Source organism: Echinops telfairi, unplaced genomic scaffold (genome assembly GCF_000313985.2).
Source record: "Echinops telfairi isolate 266 unplaced genomic scaffold, ASM31398v2 ScPeMD7_7436;HRSCAF=8474, whole genome shotgun sequence".
Classification (NCBI taxonomy): domain Eukaryota; kingdom Metazoa; phylum Chordata; class Mammalia; order Afrosoricida; family Tenrecidae; genus Echinops; species Echinops telfairi.
In genome coordinates, this window is record NW_022111336.1 from 6,227,661 (window position 1) to 6,239,636 (window position 11,976).

Genomic DNA, 11,976 nt, shown 5'->3' on the forward strand with positions numbered 1-11,976 from the left:
TCTGGCACTGGCTTTGAATCTGGTCCCTCTTTCCCTGTGGAGACACAAACAATACCCTTCCCCTTCCCTTGGGTGGTCAGTGCCCTATTCCCCCATCACTTATCCCCTTTTTTTCCCCCTTTCCCTGTTCCTCCCCCCCCCCCCAATCCCCCTAACCTCATGATATCCCTACTCCCACTACCATTCCTGAGAGTTTATCTGTCCTGAATTCCTTATGTTGAGAGCTCTTATCTGTACCAATATGCATACTCCAGTCTAATCAAATTTGTAAGGTAGAACTGGGTCATGGTAGTCAGGGGAGAGGGAGGGAGAAGCATTCAGGAACTAAAGGAATGATGTATGTTTCGTGGGTGCTATATGCACCCTGGTTGAGTAGTCCCTTCCTTGTAACCCTTCTGTGGGGAGATGTCCAATTGTCTACAGATGGGCTTCAGGTCTCCACTCCAACCCCCCTATTTCACATGGACATAATTGTTTGTTTTCGATCTTTTGATACCTGATCCCATTGACACCTCATGACCACACAGGCTGGTGTGCTTCTTCCATGTGGGCATATTTGCTTCTCTGCTAAATGACCACTTGTTTAACTTCAAGCCTTTAAGACCCAAGATGCTGTATCTTTTGACAGCCAGGCACCATGTGCTTTCTTCACCACATTTGCTCATGCACTCATTTTGTCTTCAAAGATTTTGTGGGGAAGATGAGTATCAAAGAAAGCCAGGTCATTAGAACAAAGTGTTCTTGTGTTTAGGGAAGTCTTGAATAGAGAACAAAGTTCATCCGCTATCTTAAAACTTAACATATAAATATATGCACATTGACCTCTATCCCTATCATTATAAATTAATATATTTACATATATACATGCCTATAGCTATACCTCTCTAAATACTTTTGGCCTCTTAGTTCTTTCCTCTATTTCTTGATCAAACTCAACATTTGGCCAGCTGACCAACCAATAAACATGACCTGAATCTGTTCTGCGTGCAAGTATCTCTTACTGGTTCCATGGCAGAAATTTCTTCCTTGACCTTTTGAATGTTGATGGGGGTCTTTTTCTCCTTACTCACTATTTGCATTTTTGTCTTTGTACCATTATGACCTTAACCATACCACCTTAGTCTGATTTTATTTTTCATTGTTTTCTGCTGGGTCTCCCAGCTGTGAAGCACAGGAGTGGATGCATAATGAGAATAACTGATACAAGGGGTTACAGGGAAAGCAGGGGTGGATGATAGGGAGGGAAAGGGGATTTCAGGAGTAAATAATGAAGGCAGGAGGAGGGAGGGATCATCAGAACGGATTGTGATTGCATAACTCATCTTAAAGGCAATGTAACCATGGGGGTGGTGGAATGTTCTAAAATTGATGTGGTAATGATTGTACAATTCTCCTTGATATGATCAAACAATTGAACTATTGAGTTGTATGATATGATATGTAAACTACATGCCTCAGAATGTACAGCCTCAGAAAAATGTACAGCCTCAGAAAACCAAAAGGGCAATTCTACTCTGTCCTATAGGGTCTCAGAATCAATGACTCATATGACTCAGAATCAACAGGATAGCCATGAGTGGGTGTGAGATTATAAATGGATTGATATAAAATTGCAGCCCTTTAAACAAAAAAACAACAGAGAAACAAATCAGCTGTTATCTAGTTGATTCCAACTCATGGTGATTTCATGTTTCAATGGCTGTTAGCATTTCAAAATATATTGCCAGGGATTTCCTCTGAATGCTTTCCAATTGTGGATATTCATAAACATCCCCTCGAGATTTCTTAAAATTAGAGAATCCGATTCAGTAGGTGTGCGACAAGATTGAAGATTCTGCATTGTCCAGTAAGTTCCCTGGTGATGTTAAGGTTGCAAATTCCAGACATATTTTGAGTAGTTCTCCTCTATTTCAGAGGGTCACTATAATTCAGCATCGACTCCAAGGCAGTGAGAGCAAGACAGGGGTTTAAAGTTATCATTATATTGGCAAGTTGAGACTGAAACTTTTGTAAAAAGTCCATTGTGATATAAATCTTAAATCCTGTGGGGCAAGTAAAAGCTAAAGAAAAAGAACTTGATGGCAGACAAGGACACTGTATAGTGTGGTAGTTGGAAAACTTGTAGACCTCCGTTACTGCTCTATAGGACCAGCCATAGAATTATTTCCCTTTGCCCAATAAGCATCACCTTAAAGCATTTAGGAAATGCCTTTTAAAGCCCAATAAAATCAGGAGAGGGCACTGATAATTTGGGGTTGCATTGAAATGACACCTTTATTTAAATTAACCTCTATCTCGCGCTGTCTTCCCCAAGGATCCTGTCAGTTTTTGGTACTGTGGTGGCTTGCCTATGGCTGTGATTCTGAAGTTAAAACAATGGTATTTCTAATACAAGTAGGGTCACCTCTGTTGAATGAGTTTTGAGGTGCTTCCACACTAACAACAGACTAGGAAGAAGACAGAAGTGGTCCACTTCTGAAGGATTAACCAGAGAAAACATTAAGTACAACAGCAGAACAGGGCCTAATAGAGTGCCAGGTTAGAAAGCACTGAAAATATAACTGAGGAAGAACTGCTTCCTCAAAGTAAAATTAACCTTACCGATGTGGATGGAGCAAATCTTTGGGGAACTTCATTTGCTGATGCGCATGACTCAAAGTAAGAAGAAACAGCTGCAAACCTCCATCAATAATCAAAACATGAAATGTACAAAGTGGGAATCAAGGACAATTCTGAGTTGGAATTGACTTAAAGGCACCTAATAACAACAGATGTTGTCCATAAGTCTGATTTTTATAACCTGAAGATTGCTTCTAGCATATTTATATAACCAGAGCAGTAGAGGCAAGTTGTTGCCTAACCAAAAGAGAGTGGTCTTAATTGGGTCTTGAGTACTTCTTGGCATAAAACCCCAAACCAACCCCAATGCCATCGGGTCACAACAAGCCTAGAACTGAGCAGAACTGCCCAATATCTTTCCCAAAGCTTTTATCTTTGCAGAACCCTATCGCCACACTATTTTTCTACAGCAACCTGTAACAGCATGTTAATAACTGCACTAGCCAGTCTCCTTTTCATAGTTCCTATGCAAGAAGTCAAAAAACAAAGGGAATTCTATAGGCCTTCACCCTTTTAGTTAAAGCATCCCTACTCTGGAAATTTGTTGTTGAAACCACTCAGGGAATACAAGGCTGCTATGGTTTTGTAACTGCTCCAAATAATTGTTAAGTTCCCAGATGTTCTGAAAATACAAATGTTTTACTAAGACTCAATTTATTATATTAATGACTCATTCAGTCAGAAGACTTCTGGCATCCCAAACCGTTGAGAATATATTCATGAACCTAGAAAATCAGCCAAAAGCTAACAAATGCCAAATGAAAAATGAATGCTTAAACACAGACACTTAATTTGACAGGAAAGGCTGTATTTAGTCACCACTAACAATCCACCTACTAGAAAAGTCAAAATTTCTCCAACTCCACTCTAGAACCTACTTACACCAACTTGAGTTCTTATCCAGGCTCTAAATTCGCCTGCTAACTGTTCCTCCTGCTTCTACCCAGGGCCCTTTTAGTGTATTCTCTGCAGGGCATCCAGGACATCATCACTCACAATGAAAGCCAAAGTCTTCACAATGTCTTCTCAAGGCCCTAAAACACCTAGCCTCTTACTACCACTTGATCTCATCTGTTCCTTCCCCTTGCCTAACTGTCCCCCAAGCACGGTAGCCTATTTGTAGTTTCATAATCAACCAAGTTTGCCCCTGCTTCAGGGCCCTTGCTGTGCTCTGTACCTTGAGACCTCTTCTCTAAGATCTATGCACAATTCTCTCCGTTGCCACTGTCAGATGTTTGCATAAAAATCAGTCTTTTCGATGATTCTTTTCTAACCCTTACTTATGAAGCCCTGGGGATGCGGTGGTGGGTTACATGTTGAGCTACTAACATGTCAACAAGATCAGCAGTTTAAACCCACCTGCAGCACTGAGGGCAAAAGCCTTAGAACTCAGATGGGGCAGTTCCATTCTGCCCTACAGGGTCACTGTGAGTTGAAATTTACTTGATGGCCTGGTTCTGACTGATATAATCTTTAGCTAAGGAACTCTGTGGTAGTACAGTGGTTAAACTCTCAGCTGCCAACCAAATGGTTGGTAATTTGAACCTTCTAGCAACTCTGTAAAAGAAAGATGAGACATTCCGTTTGTGTAAAGATTATGGCCTTGCACACCGTATTGGACACTTCTGCTCTGTCCTATAGGGTTGCTATGCATCAGAGTTGACTCCAATGTAATCTGCTGCTTTATTTACCTCTCTTGTACTTATCAACGCTGTACTTGTAATGCTTACTTTATTTGACACATGTCCACCTTATCCCACTTGAGTATAAGCTTCCTAAGAACATGCAAGTCTGCCATCGAGGGTTTTCTGCTGTACCCTACAATTTTAAGACCAGTGTCTGGCAAATAAAAGGATGAAAACAAAACAAAGAAGAACAAAGAAAGGTAGAAAAAATGAGTCCCCTATGTGAATCACTGAGTTTCCTGGGAAATAGGAGCGATAGCAACTGACAAATTCGGAACGCTTAATTGAATTCTAGGTCACCACATACTTCCCAGGCACAAATCAGAAACTTTTTATTCTTTCTTTCAATGAAACATCAATCTAAGTGCTGCTGTGAAGTAGCTATGTAGATGTGATTAATAGTTACAAGTACAGGAAATGACCCGCAATAAGTGGATGAGTGTGGGACTCATCCCATCCAAGTCCTTAAAAGCAAAAACCGGAGTAGAAATTTCACCTGTGTAATGCAATGAACTGTAGCATCAACTGCTGACCAAATCAGTCCTTTAAAATATGGAAGTCAATCCCCTCCAGGCTTAACACCGTACAACCCATCCACCCCCATTGTTCTCAAGAGTCTGTCTCTAGAATAGCTTTCATATGTATTGACTCCATTCCATTTCTTCCACAATTTGCCCCATTTGGTCCTCTCTCACTGCTTGCCTCAAAAATAGGCTTAGTGTATACAGGCTGAACCCTTCTCCAAAACATTCTTCATTCTGCTCCCAGGTTCATGTTCCTTAAAAATAAATTTAAAATGTGAACATTATGCAAAAACATTCCATGGCTTCCTGGGATAATTTGGTTTTATGCCAAACTTGACTGGGCCAGGATTTTCAGTAGTATGGCAGTTAAGACAGAAATTCCCCCGTGAAGTGACCTAACGCTGTAATCACCTCCATAAGGGAATTTTCTATGAGAAGCCTATCAGTTTTAAGAAGACTTAGGTGGGATGCAACAGTCTTAATTAGATCACAGAGTTGATGCAATCAATTGAAAGGAAATTTCCTTGGGTGTGTGGCCTGCTTCCAAAATAAGTGGACACTGTGGAAAGCTTGGAATTTGAAGTTAAGATAACAGCCTGCCCTATTTTCTGCTAATCCTGGAAGTTGTCAGCAGCCTAGCAACTGTTCTTGGATTCTTTCACTTCTGCAGTCACAAGCCTGTCACCCTCCTGTAAATCTTAGGTTTATCAGCTGAACCCCAACCCCCACCCCAAAGAAGTCTTCAACCTAACATCTGGCCCAAGGAGTTGGAACTTGTTGGAACTTGGACTTGCCTGATTCTACAATTGTGAAAGCAATTTTCTTGATATAAATGTATACACACGCATATGCACCTGCCTATTGTTTTTCCTTTTCTAGGGAACTCAGCCTAAGACACGTCCTGAGAACTTGATGGCAAAGTGTACTGCAAGCAAAGTCATTCAATATTCTGACCCTGTTCTGCCTCATTCTATATAACTTTTTCCTAACTACACTCACATACACATGTCCCATGTTCCCATGTTACTAAATATAATTATTACTAGTTCCACAAGTACATCCTGATATTTTTAACATCCATGTATTCACATTTGTTGTTTTTCCAGAAATGCCTTTCCCTTTCTCCCTTCATTTAAATAATTCCTATTTATATATATCATACTTTTTCCTAGTACATATTTTCAAAAATCTTTAAGCATTAACATTAATATTGCTATCTGTGCTTACCCCAATTAAGGTATCAATATTCACTGTTTGGATTGCATTTGCCTGTGTATCACTCTCTATTTTACTCACCTTTCTTCCTTTTCTGATACACCTCTAAGTCCTACTATAATGCCTGTAACATTCTAAATCATCGGTATACATTTATAAATCAATCAAATGATTGTATTTGAATGTTAAAATATATTATAAATGTTAATTATATATTATATCAAATATAATATATAATTATAATATAATTACATACTATTTTATATTGTTGTATTTTATTATATATAATATACTATGTGTATTATTCCAAATATATATATTATTTCAAACTAACAGGATAACATGGAGTTAGCTTAATATTAATATGGCATTTCATAACAGTATGAAAAGTGGGACTTACTCAGTAAACATCTACCATTTGGGAAAAAACACAGCTCTACTTTAAATCATACAGCTTGATAAATTACATTATTAGTTAAATATATTTATATAAACAGTAAATTCATGGAAATATTACAGTAACATCTATTTTTTAAAATCTTACAGTAGAGTAACTTTTCATCAGAATAAGGTCAGAAAACAAAATGACAAATGCTTATGGAAAAAGAAAAACGAAAAAGACAAACTGAAAAAATGATATAAATATGCATCAAGAATATAAAAATTTTGTTGTATAAAGACCTTATGCAAACCAATGTAGTAAAAAAATGAAGTCAGAGAATTGTTTAAAAATATGTAAATAGAAATAATTATATAAATTATGTTTGTTCTAAAGAGTCATAAAGGAGCATGTAGGTTTATTGGGATGTCTTTATGCATTAATCAAAGTATCATTAATTATAATATCGATTGCTGGACATGATATGGAGAAATATTGGATTGGATTTGGTAGACATTGTTTGAAATGACTGAAGCAGTGTCTTGTGTGTCAAGTTTTAGAAAGATGTCTTTTTTATTAACCCTATACTTAGAAGCTTATCTTAAGCATGAGCTCAGAGACCACAACGGTTTAACACACCGATACTGACAATAGGGAAAGTGTTAAATTTAACTGTCTAAAACTAAGATATTAATTAAAGAGATCATGACACATTTTCCCATTGGAATATTAAGAAAGACACAATATAGCATCCTGGTTGAGAATCAAAAAGACCTAGTTCTGACTACAAGCCTTTCCACTTAATAGCTTTGGGATATTGCACACATTTCTGGACTTCTTGGTCTTAATAATCCCACCTATGAAATGGTAATAATCCAAGAATTTATTGCACGGGCTTGTTAAGAGAATTAAACAAGCCACTGGGAATAAGCTACCACTTGCCTATCAGTTTGTCAGGCAATTATTGGAACAGAACAAGTGGATAGTACATGGTTTAGAAACAAGTAGGTGTGCCTCAGGTTGTACTCCTTCAACCAATCTATTCAATCTGTATGCTGAGAAAATAATCCCCAAAATTAGACTATAGGATGAACTTGACATGAAGATGGGAGCAAGGTTTATTCACAGCCTGAGATATGGAGATAGCACAACCTTGCTTGCTGAAAGCAGGAAGGACTTGAAATACCTGATGATGATGATGATGATGATAAAGACTGAAGCCCTTAGAACAGATTACAACTCATTGAAAGGTAAACCAAAATCCTCACAACTGGACCAATAGACAACATCATGATAAATGAAGAAAATATTGAAGTTGTCATGGATTTCATTTTGCTTGGATCCACATTCAATGCTCGTGAAAATGGCAGGAAGAAAATTCAAAAGCACACTGCACTGGGCAATTCTACTCTACAAGCGCTCTTTGAAGTGTTGCAGAGCAAGGAGTTTACTTTGAGGACAAAGGTACACCTGACTCAAGCCATGGTAATTTTAATCACCTCATATGCATGTGAAAGTTGGACAATAAATAAGAACGACAGAAGAGGAACTGATACATTTGAATTATGGTGTTAGCAAAGAATATTGAAAGTACTATGAACTGCCAAACAAGCAAATAAAGTTGTCTTGAAAGAAGTACAGGCAGAATGCTCTTTAGAGGCAAGGATGACAAGGCTTCATCTCATGCACTCTGAATACATTGTCAGGAGAAACCAGTTCCTGGAGATGGACATCATGCTTGGTGAAATAAAGGGACAGCAACAAAGAGGAAAGTCCTCCATAAGGTGGATTGACACAGTGATTTCAACAATGGGCTCAAACATAAGGACAATTGTGTGGATGGCTCAGGACAAAACAGTGTTTTGTTGTGTAGCTATGGGTCAGAATGAACTTATTGGCACATAACAACAACCGCATAAGGTGTAAATCATTTAGTACAATGTTTGACAATAAGCTCTACTGATTATTGTTCCTATGCCTGAGTCCATTTTTGTAGCCACATTGTCAATCCATCACGTTGGAGCCTTCTTCTTTTCTTTTGTAAGGATGGCACAGGACTAGGCAGTGTTGTGTTCTGCTACGTACAGGGTCGCCAAGGATCAGAATTGGCTCAATGGTACCTAACAACAAGAATAACACTATTTATTATTGGTAAAGTAGTAATTAAGAAAACTGCTCTGTATTCTGGAAGATATTTATATTATATGTTATTATGGTAAAAGTGTTATAAATCAGATAAATACCTTTTGTTGAAAAAGGAAAATATATCTCAAAATATATAATACTTTGCTTTTCTTTCTTTTAAATTACCTAAATTTTATTCTTAAACAATATACTTAAAAAATTATTAATAAAATATATTTCCACTTGGTCTGCTATAGTACAGTGCAAATCTGTTCTCAATAAATTATTCCTTAAAAGTAATATATTTGAAAAGATAAAGCAATAGTAAACCAAGCATCAACATCACTGCCATCAAATAGATTCCAAATCATAGTGATCCTATAACAAGGGTGTAAACCTTTCTAGAAACAAATGGTGTGGTAGTTACCTAATCTCCTGTCAATTTGAGAGGATTACCAGTGAAGGAGTGGAGTCTGGCCTGTAAATCAAGATATAATCAATGAGGCCTCTGTGTGGGCATGGCCTTCTGAGAATTCTGGGAACTCCTATATTTCCTACTTAGAAGTGAGAGACACCTCTCTCCCTCTGCTGACTCCCTAGAGAGACGCTCTACTAACAAAACACTTGGCACTAAGCTGATAGAGTCCATGCCCTGGGAACTGGAGGAGCCACTTGGAGATCCCTGCCAGTGCTGAGATGCTTACAATGCCACTGGCTCCACAAAACTTTGTACCCACTGGCCTGTGATCTTCCCGCATTCAGCATGATTGCATGTGTTTTGTGAATTCTGAAGAGGACTTTAGAGATTGGTATTGGTCATATGGGCTAATACTGGACTTAAGGGTTTGATCTGGACTGGGTTGCAATGTTTTCTCAATATTCAACTGCCCTTGTATATAAAATGCGTTCTTATACACACATGAGTGTCTGTGAATTTGGTTTTCTAGTCTACTCCAACTGACACAGATGGCCACATTGTTCTCATCAATATCTTTTGGTTAGCAGCCTACCAGTTTATATCAAAATACAACATAAACTTGGTTGCTGCTATTAGGTAACTTGGAGTTGGTTCTGACTCATAGCGACCCCGTGTATAACAGAACAAGACACTGCATGGTCCTGGGCTATCCTCACAATCACTGTGACGTTTGAGCCCATCGTTGCAGCCACTGTGTCAATTCCTCTTGTTGAGGGTCTTCCTCTTTTTCACCGCCCCTCCACTTTACCAAGTATGATGTCCTTCTTCAGGAACTGGTCCCTCCTTCTAACATATCCAGAGTGCACGAGAAGTCTCACCATCCTCACTTCTAAGGAGCATTCAGGTGGTATCTTCCAAGACAGATACTTTCAATATTTTTCACCAACACCATACTCGAACTCAGTGGTTCTCAACCTTCTTAATGCTGCGATTCTTTAATACAGTTCCTCGTGTTTTGGTGACCCCCAACCATAAAATTATTTTCGTTGCTACTTCATAACTATAAGTTTGCTACTGTTATGAATCATAATGTAAATAGCTGATATGCAGGATGTATTTTCATTGTTACAAGTTGAACATAATTGAACAATTAAAGCATAGGGATTAATCACAAAACAATATGTAATTTTATATTGAGAAATACTTACGTTTTCCGAGGCTTTAGGCGACCCCTGTGAAAGGATCATTTGACTCCCAAAGGTAGTCGCGACCCACAGGTTGAGAACCATTGCTATAAATGCATCATGTCTTCTTTGGTCTTCCCTATTCAGTATAAACTTACATCAATTTAAAAAGAAAGAAAGAAATCGGCTGACTTGTAAAAACTTTATTTGACAAGAGTAAAACAGTTCCTGAGGGTTACAGAGGCTGTAAATCTTTATGGTAGCAGAAAGACTAAAAATTCTCCTTTGGAGCACTTTGTGATTTTGAACTGCTGATCTTAGAGTACGTAATTCAGGGGCTATCCCATTATGCCACCAGGTCTACTATTAAGGCTTCTAGTGCTGTAGATTTTTACAGAAGCAAACTGCTACAGCTCTCTCCCACAGAGACACATTGTATGCACATTGTATTACTACTATCTCTCTATAGAACACAAGAGTGGCTAGTGGTTTTGAACCACCAACTTTTCTATCAGCAGCAGAGTACTTAACCACCGCACCTAAATATATCCTATTTTCCATCAGCTTATTTTTTCTCTCACTGAAAATAGTACTACAAATACAGGGCGAGCAACTATTAGCTTTCTTTGTACAAAGAGAGCAATTTTTTGCCAGTTTACTGAAAAACACGTGCAACCCTAAAAGATAGCCTAATAACTTTAATGTACAAAATAGATTTTAAAAGAAAATACTTGTGATGAGTTCATTTCTAAGAAATCACCACACCAGTGGTATCTTCATGAGGCTTTCTATGTGCCAGCAGTCTATTATATTTTCTTTGGAATTCTTCAAAATATTATAAGAATTCTATTGTTATGGTTGGCCTAAATCTCTTTTTCAAAGAAATGGATAATTAGAAACAGAAATACTGACATGTTGCACACAGTATTGTATAGAACTAAAGATCAAAGCTGTGTAATCAAAGGGTTCTATAGACAGATCATTGTACAACAATGTGTCTCTGGGAAGCTCATCATGTAGACCAGAGCGCAGTAATGTTTCCCCCATAAGAGTTCAAAGAGTAATATTTCTAGTTTGGTAGGCTATTATTTTTCCTCTGTGGCAACTACCCAGCTCTGACATTGTAGCTTGAAAGCAGCCACAGGCAATATGTAAACAAATAGGCATGGCTGTGTTCTAATAAAACTTAATATACAAAAACAAGTGGTGGGTTGGATTGTCCCCACTGGCAGTGGCTTGGCAACCTTTTATGTCATCTACTGAACACACTGAGTACACAGGAAAAATTTAAAAAAACTATTGCACACAATATTCCCAAACATTTTGTCATTTTTCTATGCCACACTTCTGAACATTTCAGGATGACATATTGAAGAAAAGTGGCATGAAGGTCATACCAGACCTCTTCCAGATATACAAGAGAGAAAGAAACCCTCTAACTCCACATCTGGCCAAGGATTATTCCATTGAGGCAGAGGTCAGATATGCCTCCTCTCTCCAACCTTCTCTACATTATTCAGACAGCAACCATCCCTCCCATGACACTCACAGACTCTGCTGGGTTTGAAAATCTGTTACAATGTACACACAGATCCCTCACACATAATATACACAAATATGTGGATTTCTATGAGAAGTTAACTGGTCATAACAAGTCAAGATCAGAACACATTAAGTTCTGTTGACAGCAGTGCTTCTTTTTAGCCACATAGGTCTTCAACTTCTCAGTTCTGCAGCCCCTTTGACTCGGCCCTGGTCCAGCAAGTGTTACAAAGCTCCTCTAGGGGACCCTACTCTGTAAGCCAGCCACTACCCCAAGGGCACTCTG